The following is a 12,324-nucleotide window of genomic DNA, read 5'->3' as shown; positions in this document are numbered from 1 at the left end:
TAATGAGTGTTAACTCATTATTACCTGTGGAGAGTGTAGTGAGTAGTCATCTAGTTTACAGCTGAGGGAACTGAGGCACAGGGAGATCAAGTGCCTGATTCAAGGTCAGCTACTTCAAGATGCTACAGGGACCGGCCTTGAGTGTGGTAATGTAGCTGTTACCTTTGTGCCCATCCCATGGGTGCAGTGGTATAGGCAACACGCGTCCAGGAACGAGAATGGCGTGCCGTAGAAGAGAAAATAAAATTCAAGAAACTACAATAAACAAGAATGTGATGTATCCATACAGAAGAATATTATTCGACCATAAAAAGCAATGAAGTGCTGATACGTGCCATGATGTGATGAGCCCTGAAAACGTGCTTTTTAGTGAAAAAAGCTCCGGGTTGTATGATTTCCCTCATACGAAATGTCCAGAGCAGGTAAGACGACACAGACAGAAAGCACATTTGTGGTTGCCAGGGCCTGGGGGGGTGGCAGGGGAATGAGAACAAATTGATGAATGGGTTTGGAGTTTCCTTTTGGAGCGACTAAAATATTTTGGAACTAGATAGAAATGACGGTTGCACAACACTGTGAATGTAGTAAATGCCACTGAAATATACACTTTAAAATGGTTAAATGTGATGTGAATTTTATCCCAATAAAATAATAAGGAAAAATAATCTGAGCATCTGCAAATAAATGCTAGTTACACCACCTGGGTCCGGAGGACAGACTTCTGAAAAGCAGATTACCTGAACCTGTAGGGGCCACATCTTCCACTTAGCTCACTGTAATTGTGTCTCCTTGGGCTAATTTCTGAGTCTGTATTCTCAATCGTGCGATGAGATCTTATACCAAATTAGTGGTTTCAAACTGCTATTTTTAAAGCTACCTAACTTTTTAAAAGCAAAATCTTATGTGAAAAAACAAACAAAAAAACCCAAAATCCTATGTAGAACTTTAATGTATAAAATAGACAAAGACAGGAGTGCCTGGGTGGCTCAGTCGGTTAAGCATTCGACTTCAGCTCAGGTCATGATCTCACAGTTCGTGGGTTCAAGCCCCGCGTTGGGTTCTGTGCTGACAGCTCAGAGCCTGGAGCCTGTTTCAGATTCTGGGTCTCCCTTTCTCTCCGTCCCTCCCCCACTCACGCTCTCTCTCTCTTTCTCAAAGTAAATAAACATTAAAAAATTAAAAATAAAATAAAATAAAGTAAAATAGATGAAGACAAGCTAGTGAAGGGTCTGTCCAATACACTTCCTTTTACCATCCGTGGTGGCCTGAAAGGAACCCTTTTCACTGTGGTGTTCTTGGATAAAGTTGAAAATTCCCAGAGTAGGTGATTTCTACACTCATGATCCTGTGGCCCCAATGGAATACCCTCCCTCTGTTTCAAAGCAGAATAGTAAGATGAGATATGAATATCAGTATCATGAATGTTGTTATCAGTATCACGTATGATAAGTATGCGGCCTGATGAAGATTTAGGAAGGAAAAGTATAAAATTGAGAGTGACAGATGCAGCCAGACACGGGCTGACCGGGGACTCATGGCGACTTTGGGGTTCCAGGGGGCCACGAAGAGGCCCCACTGCCACCACCTCACCCAAAGTCTAAGACAGCCCGTGGGACCTGATCCAGGGGACCAAGAACAAGCCACTGCCACTTGCTCAGGGTTCAAGATTCCCCTGGGCCACCAGTGGGGAGAGCCAAGGCTTTTCATGTCATGCGCTGATCGAGGAGATTATGACTGGTATGGAGAAATTTTACATGAGGATGCAAATCACAGAACAAGACAAGAAGTCAGAGGACATTGACTTGGTCACAATGATTTCTCCAATTTCTTATCACAGGTGGCATGTGTAAGGGTTCATTCCGGAGTTGGCATCCTCCACAAAGACATCAAAACACCTACATATGGAGCCCACAGATAGACTTTTACAACCTGTGAGATTATGTAAAAACTCATCATCCTCACTAGAATTTCACTAGCCCATCCACTTACCAACATCCCTGCCCAAGTTGTACCAGAGACATACTCTTTCTCACCACTGCTCAAAGACTTAAGATCTGCCAGGAAGACAGAAGAGATTGGGAGGGAAGAGAAAAGGCTGGAAGTTTTAGTGGTTCCCAAAGTGTGGTCCTGGGATGGGCGTCACCTGGGAACTTGTTAAAAAATACAAATTCTTAGCCCCATTGCAGACCTACTGAATCAGAAACTCTGAGGGTGGGCTCAGTATTATGTGTTTTATCAAGCCTTCCAGTAACTTTACTATACAAGATGGTTTGAGAACCCCTTTGAGTATACTATTCCAATGAATTCGCTAATTTTAGATGAGAAAACCGAGGCCCAAAGTAAATAAATGGCAGTCCCATGATCACCTATGTGTGAGCTAGAAAAGAAGATGAAAATTCGCAAGTGTTACCAATTATGTTTAAAAAAGAAGCCATGGGGCCCCTGGGTGATTCAGTCGGTTAAGAGACTGACTTCGCAGGTCATGATCTCACGGTTTGTGAGTTCGAGCCCTGCGTCAGGCTCTGTGCTGACAGCTGGGAGCCTTGAGCCTGCTTCAGATTCTGTGTCTTCCTCCCTCTCTGCCCCTCCCACACTCGCACTCCGCCTCTCTCTCTCTCTCTCAAAAAGTAACTTAAAAATAAATAAATAAATAAATAAATAAATAAATAAATAAATAAATAAAAATAATAAAATAAAAAAGAAGCCACATTTTCTTTCTTCCCATATTAGGAGAGAATTGATGCTTACAGTTCGAAATCTCCTTTTTGATTCATCAAATGTGAACTTAATATGCAAGATTCTGTGCTCACTGTTGTGTCCTCAGAGCCTGTGACAGGTCTGGCAAATAATAGACACTCAATAAATATATATTTTTAATGTTCATTTTTGAGAGACAGAGAGAGACAGAGTACGAATATGGGAGAGGCAGAGAGCGGAGGGGGGAGACACAGAATCCGAAGCAAGCTCTGGGCTCCAAGCTGTCAGCACAAAGCCTGACTTGGGGCTCGAACCCATGAACCTCGAGATCATGACCTGAGCTGAGGTAGGACGTTCAACTGACTGAACCACCCAGGCGCCCTACAATAAATATTAGTTATAATGTGAATCAGCTTACACAAAGGTGGTGGGTAAGTACTTTGTCCATTTCCTTGTATGATGGCTGGGCTTCTGCCCAACTTGTAGAAACTTGCCCCAGGTACAGAGAGCCCCAAACACCATATTCTCTCCCAGGGGATCGTTTTGACAAATAGCTCAGTTTCTTCCTATCTCCACCCAAATGCTTCCAAAAGTGGACTGAAAAGGAAAAAACCGACAGACTAAGAGAAGTCTCTGAAATGCTACCCATGTAAAATTCCCCCCACACTCATCCAGACAACTTTCTGAACATCTGACCAACTTTCATTAAACAGCTAAAATTTTGTTTGTTTTTCCTTTACCAGGAAACAAATTGAAAATGCAGACTTAGGGGCACCTGGGTGGCTCAGTTGGTTAAGCATCCGACTCTGGATTTTGGCTCACAGTTTGTGGGTTTGAGCCCCATATTGGGCTCTGTGCTGACAGTGCAGAGCCTGCTTGGGACTTTCTCTCTCTCTCTCTCTCTCTCTCTCTCTCTCCCCCAACCCCACTCGCACTTTCTCTCTCTCTCTCTCTCTCTCTCTCTCTCTCTCTCTCTCTCAAAATAAATGAATAAACTTAAAAAAAAAACAGTAAAAGAAAATTGAGACTTAGCTTCTGTGGAAGCTTTTCTTTTTAGAAATGAGAGGAAAAGTTGAAGCTTAGGTAAAGAGATCCCAGGCTGAGAGCAAATAAAAAACAAAACGAAATTTTCCAAACGAGAACCAAAAACTTGAAAGCACCTGTATGGAAAGAATGACATCAAAATTCAACAATTATAAACAATTGTATCCAGTGAATCTCTCTGCTCTATAGCCAATTCTTGACTTCTCATGATGTTTGAATTCAGAATTATTTCTTATTTTTCCCTGAATTATTTGTCCTCTAATAAGAATATTATTTTAAGTAGTTTTTAGTGTTCAGCTTTTTCTTAAAATTATTTTTTTCTATAAAAAATGACACCTGTACTACGAGAAATTAGGGGCATGTTTTATGGGTTCAATGATATTTACATCTGATGGTTAAAGGCCTTGGCATCACCACGTACCCAAGGCTCATATTACTATTAAAAGCCTTTATTGATGAGCAACAACCACTAAATTATATAATACAAAATCTTACAAGTATACCCAATAAAAAATACTGTACAATTAAGCCATTTGCCTAAGAGCCACATGAACTTTGTGATCAAATAATTTGTTTCAAACTCTTTGTATGGAACACCTCATTTACTGACTAACTCTGGACCACATAAAACATTTTATACCATTTTGGGGGGTCTTTTCTTCATACTGTATCTTGCACCCAAATTGGGAATAAGCTATCTGGGAATAAGCTATTTGGGAATTAGCTATCTGGGCATAGCAACCATACAGATCTGATTTTTTTTTTTTTTAATGGGAGGTGAATGGTTTCTGGACCCTGAGCTGGAAATTGCCACTGTAGTTCTCACGCTCAGAAGGAGGGAGTGGGTCTAGGAAACCAGCTTTGCTGAATGGTACGTTTTCTCAGGGGGTCAATTTTTTCTACAAAGGAATCCTATCCTTATTGACAGCAGGAATTCTCCCAGTATTAAAGGGACAATGATGTTCCTAATATGCCAATGGAAGCAAGCAGTCCATGTTTTGCTTTAAAAATTATCAGCCATCAGCCATCAGCAATGCAGCAAAGTCTCCAGCCAGGCTGCCTAGATGCCAGTTGACCGATTCTCATTACCCCTGGCATTTAGGGATCAAGGGCTACCACTATTTGCAAAGCTGCATTAATGAAATGACTTCCTCTGTGCTTTCACAGTAAAATACTAAAGTAGGCTAATGACAACACCAAAAAAAATGGGGCTAATAAACATCCCTGTAATCAACTCAGTTCTTCTCTGATCTAGATATTTTCCTAGCACTTTTCTGAGCCTTGGGCAAAACTCTCTTAGCCATTTTTGAATGCTCTGGTCTTGGGGAAACATGAAATCCTGTAGACTATAAACAATGTGAATGGAGTTGCAGTGGAGTTGCAAATGTACTTATATTAGCTAGATATGCAAAGAAGAACAATCACTTCTTTTTTCCACCTGCGAGACTGGTCTGCTCTTCATTGTTGGCAATACAAGTAAACTGAGCCTGACCCACTAACTTGAGCATATGTTTAAGGGAACTTGGTCTCTTTTGGATAAATGCTCACTTTTTCAGATCTCCTATGCTTCCCTCTGCTCCCATCCAAGATGGCGGCTCAGTGTGTACATCAAGGTGACAGGAAAAGTGGGGGCTTGGGTCTGTCAGTGCTAGTCCTTTCCTGACCTTGTGTCCATTGTTGGCATTGAGGGCTCAAATGGTTCCAGCTGAGCCCAGCCCTCCTTTCTTGTTAAGGAGCCCATCTCAGCCCTCTGCATGCTGTGGCAGCCCCAAGATATGGCTGTGGCCACCATTGGTCTCTGTTGTGGGCGGTCCACCTGGGAGACCTCAAGGTCAGGGACCTATCACCCCAGTGCAGTAGGTGTCTAGCAGGCTTACAGGTAGTTAACAGCCATGTGCATCCCTCCACAGGGAGGGATGCCTGAAGAATTTGGGGTGCCTTCTCTGCCCCCACACATAGTTGACTGAGAGATACCCTGGGGAGCAAACCCAGGCCCTCCTCTGCCCCCCTGGGGGAAATGGGGTCAAGGCCCCTTCCTACCTGCACTTTCTCTACCTAATCAACATTCCCCTGCCCCTTGGGAAGGAGAATGTCATCCTCCTTCCCTTTGCAATACCTGCCCCTTGACCTATTTTGAGGTAGTGACGGTGAAACCTGACTTACCAGGACAGAATAGGCCTGGGATGAATATTTTTGAAATGGGAGCCTGATGAAATATGAATTTCCCACACTAAGGATCCTAAATACCTCTGAAAGTATACCATGCTTCCTTTCCATTCCCACTGCTTCCAAACTTACATTCTTCCTAACCATCCTGTAGGTCAGTGGTTTCTAACTGATTATCAGCATCAATAAGGAGCTTATAAAAATATACATTTCCAAGCTTACCCCTCCTAAATGAAATATCAAGCACACACACATACACACACACACACACACACACACACACACACACACCTCTAAAAACAAAACTCCCCAACACAACAAAAAGCAAGGTTCAGAATAGTGACTATAATTTGAAAAAAAGTTTATTTATTTATTTTGAGAGAGAGAGAAAGAGAGCATGTGCAGAGGAGGGCAGAGAGAGAGGGAGAGAGAATCCCAAGCAGGCTCCACTCTCAGTGCAGAGCCCAATACGGGGCTTGATCTCACCACTGCAAGATCACAGCCTGAGCCGGTATTAAGAGTCAGACGCTTAACTGACTGAACTACCCAGGTGCCCCAGTGACTATAGTCTTCTGCCCTTGGGCTAAGAAAGGGAAGAAAAGAATTTATATTCGTATTTGCTTGCATTTGATAAAAGACTAGAAAGGAAACATAGAAATAAGTGGAAGCACCCTTTTCATGTTAATGAGGGTGTGAAGGAAAACGGGGAGAGTTGATCTTTTCAAATGCTTTTGAGTTTAATGTTTAATGTTTAACTTTTCAAAAATAAGTAAAATAAATGGTGTTTGCTTTTTTGTTTTGTGTGTTTTCAGTCCTTCTGATGATGAGCCAGGTCTGGAAGGCCTGAGGGCAATCTGAGAGACTTTTCCAAATTTACATCTGAACATACCAGCCTGCTAAAGCCCTCCCACCACGTCCAGTCATCTTGGGGATACGACCTCGTGAGCGTGAAAGGAGGCCATGTTTGATCCAAGCCCACTTGGCATTTCAGCCACTCCCGCATTTGTTTGCACTCTCCTCCTTCCTGGATGCTTCCTGCCCCTGCCTACAACTTCACACTCTTTTTTCCAGAAAAATGCAGTTTGGTGCCACCTTTCTACTGTCTGCCTTCCCCAGAATTCACCAGAATAAATAAGATTCTCCTCCTATGTCACACTACACACCAATTTTTCGTAGTCTTCTTTCCCCCCTCCCTCTTCCAGTTCAGGGACAAGGGCATTCTCTGTGCCTTGGTGTTTGTTGAATGAGTGAATACATGATTTTCAGTGTTAGTGGAACGATTTTTTTTTAACTAGTAAAGCATACATAGAAGAAAACTCATTATGTCCCTTAAATTTGTGATTTTTAAAAAGATAACGTGTGTGTGTGTGTTTTAGTAAGCAAACAGCAAAATTATGGTCAGGATAATGGGCTGTAAGTGTTAAGGAGTGACTGCTAAGTCTGTTAATAGGTAGATAAGAATCATTCATAATTGGCATGTTCTTTGTAGCCAACAATGCCACTAACTGGTTTCTCAGGCCCTAGACAACGTTAGGCCTCACTCTTAAGTAAAGAAAGTGTTTCCTTTGTTTACACAATGAATTTGTTTAAGGAACTCTGTTTTCATGGGCAGAACAATGGTGTTTTTACATCTCTTCACACTCAAATTATCACGAATTAGGAATGAATCTAAACGAGGTCATATAGTGTTTATAAACATGATATGAATTCATGATGAGATGTTACCTTGTGATCTACAAGATAGGAAAATACGTTATTACTTCCTATGTGGAAGAAAACTTGGTAACATTTTGTCACTTCATCTTTTCCTGTCTTGCCTTTCCGACAAATTAAAAACACACAGTTCTGCAATGATTGAGGAACATTGACTCTTAGAGAATTTTTTTGTTTTGTGTTTTTAAAAAGAAACTTGTACTCATAAATATGAATGTGTCATCTAACTTTTAGATAAGATCATCGTGTTAACAACTCAGGTAGCTTTTCAAACAGATTTATCTAGCTAATACCCTGCTTCATGAAGAAGAAATTAACAGTTACTTTTGAACCAGGAAAAATGCTAAGTCTTATGGGAGATCAAAAAACAAATAAACCTGGAACAAGATAAATTAATGGTGCCTTAATTGTTCAAAGAATATCCATTATTTCAATCCAGTAATTACCTATAAGAATTGTGCCCCTTTCTGAAGTTGAACACCAGTCTGCTAATTCTCAAATATTGGGTCATCAATATAGATCCACAAAGTAGTTAAAAAAAAAAAGATATCAAGAATTGATTTAACTTGCTGCCATGTATTAAATATGGTTCTAATGAAAGAACTAATTTTTTTTCACAAGTTATGAATCCTTTGAAATTGCAATCCCGAAAATTATATGTGGGAGACATTTCTTCCTTTCCTAATTAAGTAGGTAACATCGTCTTCACTCTTCAGCTGGTTTCTTAGAAACTGAAGTCAGCCTTCCATATAAATATAACTTCATTTTATGAGAAGTGAGCTCTACCACACCACATGCCTGAGCTTCAGATGTACATGGCATGGTCATGAAGGTCTGTCAACCCAACTGAAATGTGCAACCAGCCCTTCCAAATGGCTTAATACTTAACTATTAACTATTAAGACCAACAACTGCTCGGAATAAAAGTCCTTGGCATGGTAACCATTTTCACAAAACTAATTCACTCAAATAGGCATGTCCTAATGGACCAATAAAACTTGCCTTGTCGTGTCTGAATGCAGCGTCACTGCCATTTAGAGTTGGCTATAATTGGTAATCACTGCTCAGTGAAAGTGGGAGATGGGGAGGCTTTGTATAATAATACTCTAGACTGGGCTCCTACGGGGCCTTTCATCTGAAAATCTCAAAGCACTTGACAAACACTAATTAATACTCATGACACCCCAGTGAGAGAGGTAAGGATTATTACCCCCATTTTACAGATGAGGAAACGGTGGGGTTAAGTTGGGTAACCTGGTGAGTCAGGGGCAGAATGAAGAGCTCCTAATTCCTAGTCTTGTGCTCATACAAGCATTACAAGGGCCCACCATTGGAAAGATAAAAGGAATTGCACCTCATTTTCAAATACCCCAAGGTGAAGGCATCAATTATAAATGGGATCACAATTAAGTCATTTGATTTTAACAACACTAATACCATCTTGTAATCTTCAAACTTTATTTTAAAATATGAAAATGTTATTAAAAGTGCTTTCTTAGACTCTGAAGTATAAGACTATTTTATCATGGAAGAAGCAATTGTAGGAATTTAGGTTGAGTAATTTGATAAAGGGCCCGAAAGTGTTTTATTTTTCAGGATGGTGGCTCAGATTCTTTCAACAACTCTAAACTCCCTGAGGCTGGAGATCCATCACTTAAGGTTTTGTATCCAAATGTGGAGCACTGTTGGGCACATCGCTCAAGAAATGTTCGTTACACCGATGAAATTCACTAAGTGCCAAGGGGCTAGGAGACTTGTGAAATGAACAGGACAGAATCTCATCCTCAGAGGGGCTAGGGATTTAATGAGAGACACAGAATACAAGACAGTAATTAAGAAATGAGGGGCAAGAAGATGGAATGCGCCAAGTGTTCAGTGTAAAAACACCAAGTTTCTAAGGTTCAAATAGGGAACACAGATTTTGATGAATTCCCAGATAATAAGACTGCTGTTTCTTATACACCATTATAGCATTAATTCAAACACTGATGGCAGCTTTCTTCACCTAAAGCCAACTGGCTCCCAAACAGCCCACTGAGTTTTCAAACTCATTATTTAGAATGCTGAGTATTGTAATAAATACTGTTTGGTCCAAGAGAAGACTTGGAAGTAGCTTTAAGGTGGACCTTCTTGTGGTTTCTCCAAAATCTCTCTACCTCAGGGCCTTTGCAGATGATATTAAGTCTACCCAGAGGACCCTTCCTACCATCCATCCCCAACTAGTTCCTCACCCAGCTAATTCCCACTTATGCTTTAGATTTCTGCTCAAACATAATTTTCTGACTCTATAGGCTTGGTTAGCTCTGTGGTTATACCTTCTGAAAACTCTGCACTTTTCCTTCACAATAGCTATCACAGCTTGCAATTAAATATGGTTTTTCCTTTAATTAATGTGTTCCCATCTCTCTTCTACCTACTGTGGCTCTAATTTCCAAAAAGAGTCTGTGTCTGCTTTGACCACCATTATATTCCTAGCACATAGGAGGTCCTCACAAATGTTAGTTGAATAAATAAACAAACACATATCGTGAATTACTGAGTAACAGTGAACTAGGGGCATCTGGGGAGAGCTCATATTAAGAGAGGAAAAGCAGCCCCTGCCAATGAGAGCAAGCCTGGAACTATCAGTCAGGCCCCAGCATTGCTACGAGCTGCTCTGGCACTCACAACGAGGCTGGGGTGTTCTCCCATTGGACGTAAACAATTTCACAGGAGACTTGTCATTCAAAGCCACCTAGTGATCATGATAGATCAAGACAAAGACAAGACTGTCACTCCACAATCATGTCTGGACTCAAACAAAAACAAGAATAGAATAATGCTTTTGGCCAAACTTGGTGTCATATCTAAATTATTTGCCTATTGTTTTAATCCCCTTAAATGATCTGTATTTCCTGTTGTCCTATAGATCCCCCCAAAAAACCCTTTGCCAGACCATCTTGGAAGCATCCTTGCTCCTCTGTCCAGTTCTGGTCTAACATCTCAGTTCTTCCACTCACAAATTCAAGTTCTGTTTCCTGACTCACCACCCTTCTTTCTTTCTTCATCTGAATATTGCATCTGAAGCCCAGCTTGTTTGAAATCAAACTCATCATCGTCTGTCCTTTCCCACTGCCAAACTAATTCTTCACATCTTACCTCCTTAAATTTAGGTCTCTATTGATGGTTTACTCCCCATTTACCCCTAGCTTTAAAGCAGTGCTCAAACCCCTTTGATTTTTCTTTCCATTCCCTCCTTTCTATTCCCTTGGACCATTCCCAACATTCACGTTCACATTCATGGGGGCACTTGTATAAACCATCGCAGTGGCCTGAGTCCTCTCTCTGCTTGTCTCTTCTCTCCATTCTGTCAGCTGGATCAAATTAATCGCCATCAAATCTTATTTTGATCGTGTCATACCCCTGCTAATTTTTTTTTAATTTTTTTTAACGTTTATTTATTTTTGAGACAGAGAGAGACAGAGCATGAACGGGGGAGGAGCAGAGAGAGAGGGAGACACAGAATCGGAAGCAGGCTCCAGGCTCTGAGCCATCAGCCCGACTGAGCCACCCAGGCGCCCCTAATTTTTTTTTAATACAAAGAGACACCTACCAAATATAGTTCAGACTTTTTGTTTGGAGTTGGGGGTTGGGGAGGAATAAGGGCCCTGACTAGAAGGAGGAAGCTGCCTCCCCACCCCCACTCCCTCTAGGAAATGAAGGAAAAGATGCTCTTTAGAGAAAGAACCAGGATTCAAATGCAAATTTTTCTGATTCTAAATCTTCTCTGCCTAACCACAAGGCTATGGTACCTCCTTGCTAAGTTTCTTCAACTATGTTCATCTATTTCATTTATAAGATTGGACACCACCCCCCCTCCTGCCACCATGCTGGAAGGTCTGCATAATGATTATGCTTACAAAGAGCCCATGTTACACAAGGACCACTTCTTGATGTCCTCTTGTCTTTCTTCCCCACCCCCTCCTTTGCTGACAATGCAAAAATCTGACAAGAAAAGGAAAGATATGAGCTCACAAACAGTGAAATACACCCACACTGGGTGAAGGCTGCAAGTCAACAATGGCAACAGTCATGGGCACCAATGAAGTTCAGGAGTTGTGTGTCAGATGAATGTGCTTCTAAGATCATCTCCTCTTAACCTTCTAGAATGGTTGCCATGGTGCCCCTGTTATTGTGGCAAAACAGCATCTTAGCCTGGCTAAGGGAACCGTCTGTCAAATATGTTCTGAAGCCAACATCCTGTACATGCCCCATAGGTAGGGAGTGAAGGAAGAGTGGAGGCTACAGTTCTTAAGTTAATGTAGGAATGACTTCTAAAAATCTTTGGGAAGAGTTAGAGAGAATGGACTTTTCTGTTAACATTTAATTTTTTAACACCGTGATTTTTTATCAGACCTATTTGAGTTTCTGTTTTTTTCATATAATTTTCTAAAGCAATATAATGTTTAAGAAAGAAAAAATGTTCTGGCGCAGTCGGTTAAGCGTCCGACTTCAGCCAGGTCACGATCTCGCGGTCCGTGAGTTCGAGCCCCGCGTCAGGCTCTGGGCTGATGGCTCAGAGCCTGGAGCCTGTTTCTGATTCTGTGTCTCCCTCTCTCTCTGCCCCTCCCCCGTTCATGCTCTGTCTCTCTCTGTCCCAAAATAAATAAAACGTTGAAAAAAAAAATTTAAAAAGAAAGCAAAAATGTTCCATGGAAGCTCAAG

General features: G+C 41.3%; 1 long non-coding RNA gene across 1 annotated transcript; it reads right to left on the bottom strand.

Moving 5' to 3' along the window:
* Positions 1-9,054: 9,054 nt before the first annotated feature.
* On the bottom strand, positions 9,055-12,039 carry LOC109498853. The gene is made up of 2 exons (XR_002155817.3): positions 11,655-12,039; positions 9,055-9,413 (listed from the first exon to the last, which is right to left on the bottom strand). It is a non-coding gene; the product is annotated as an uncharacterized LOC109498853 (long non-coding RNA).
* Between the last annotated feature and the right edge of the window lie 285 nt (positions 12,040-12,324).

Source organism: Felis catus, chromosome A1 (genome assembly GCF_018350175.1).
Source record: "Felis catus isolate Fca126 chromosome A1, F.catus_Fca126_mat1.0, whole genome shotgun sequence".
NCBI lineage: Eukaryota > Metazoa > Chordata > Mammalia > Carnivora > Felidae > Felis > Felis catus.
Note: the sequence above shows the minus strand (reverse complement) of the source record. Positions and strands in the feature narration are given on the sequence as shown.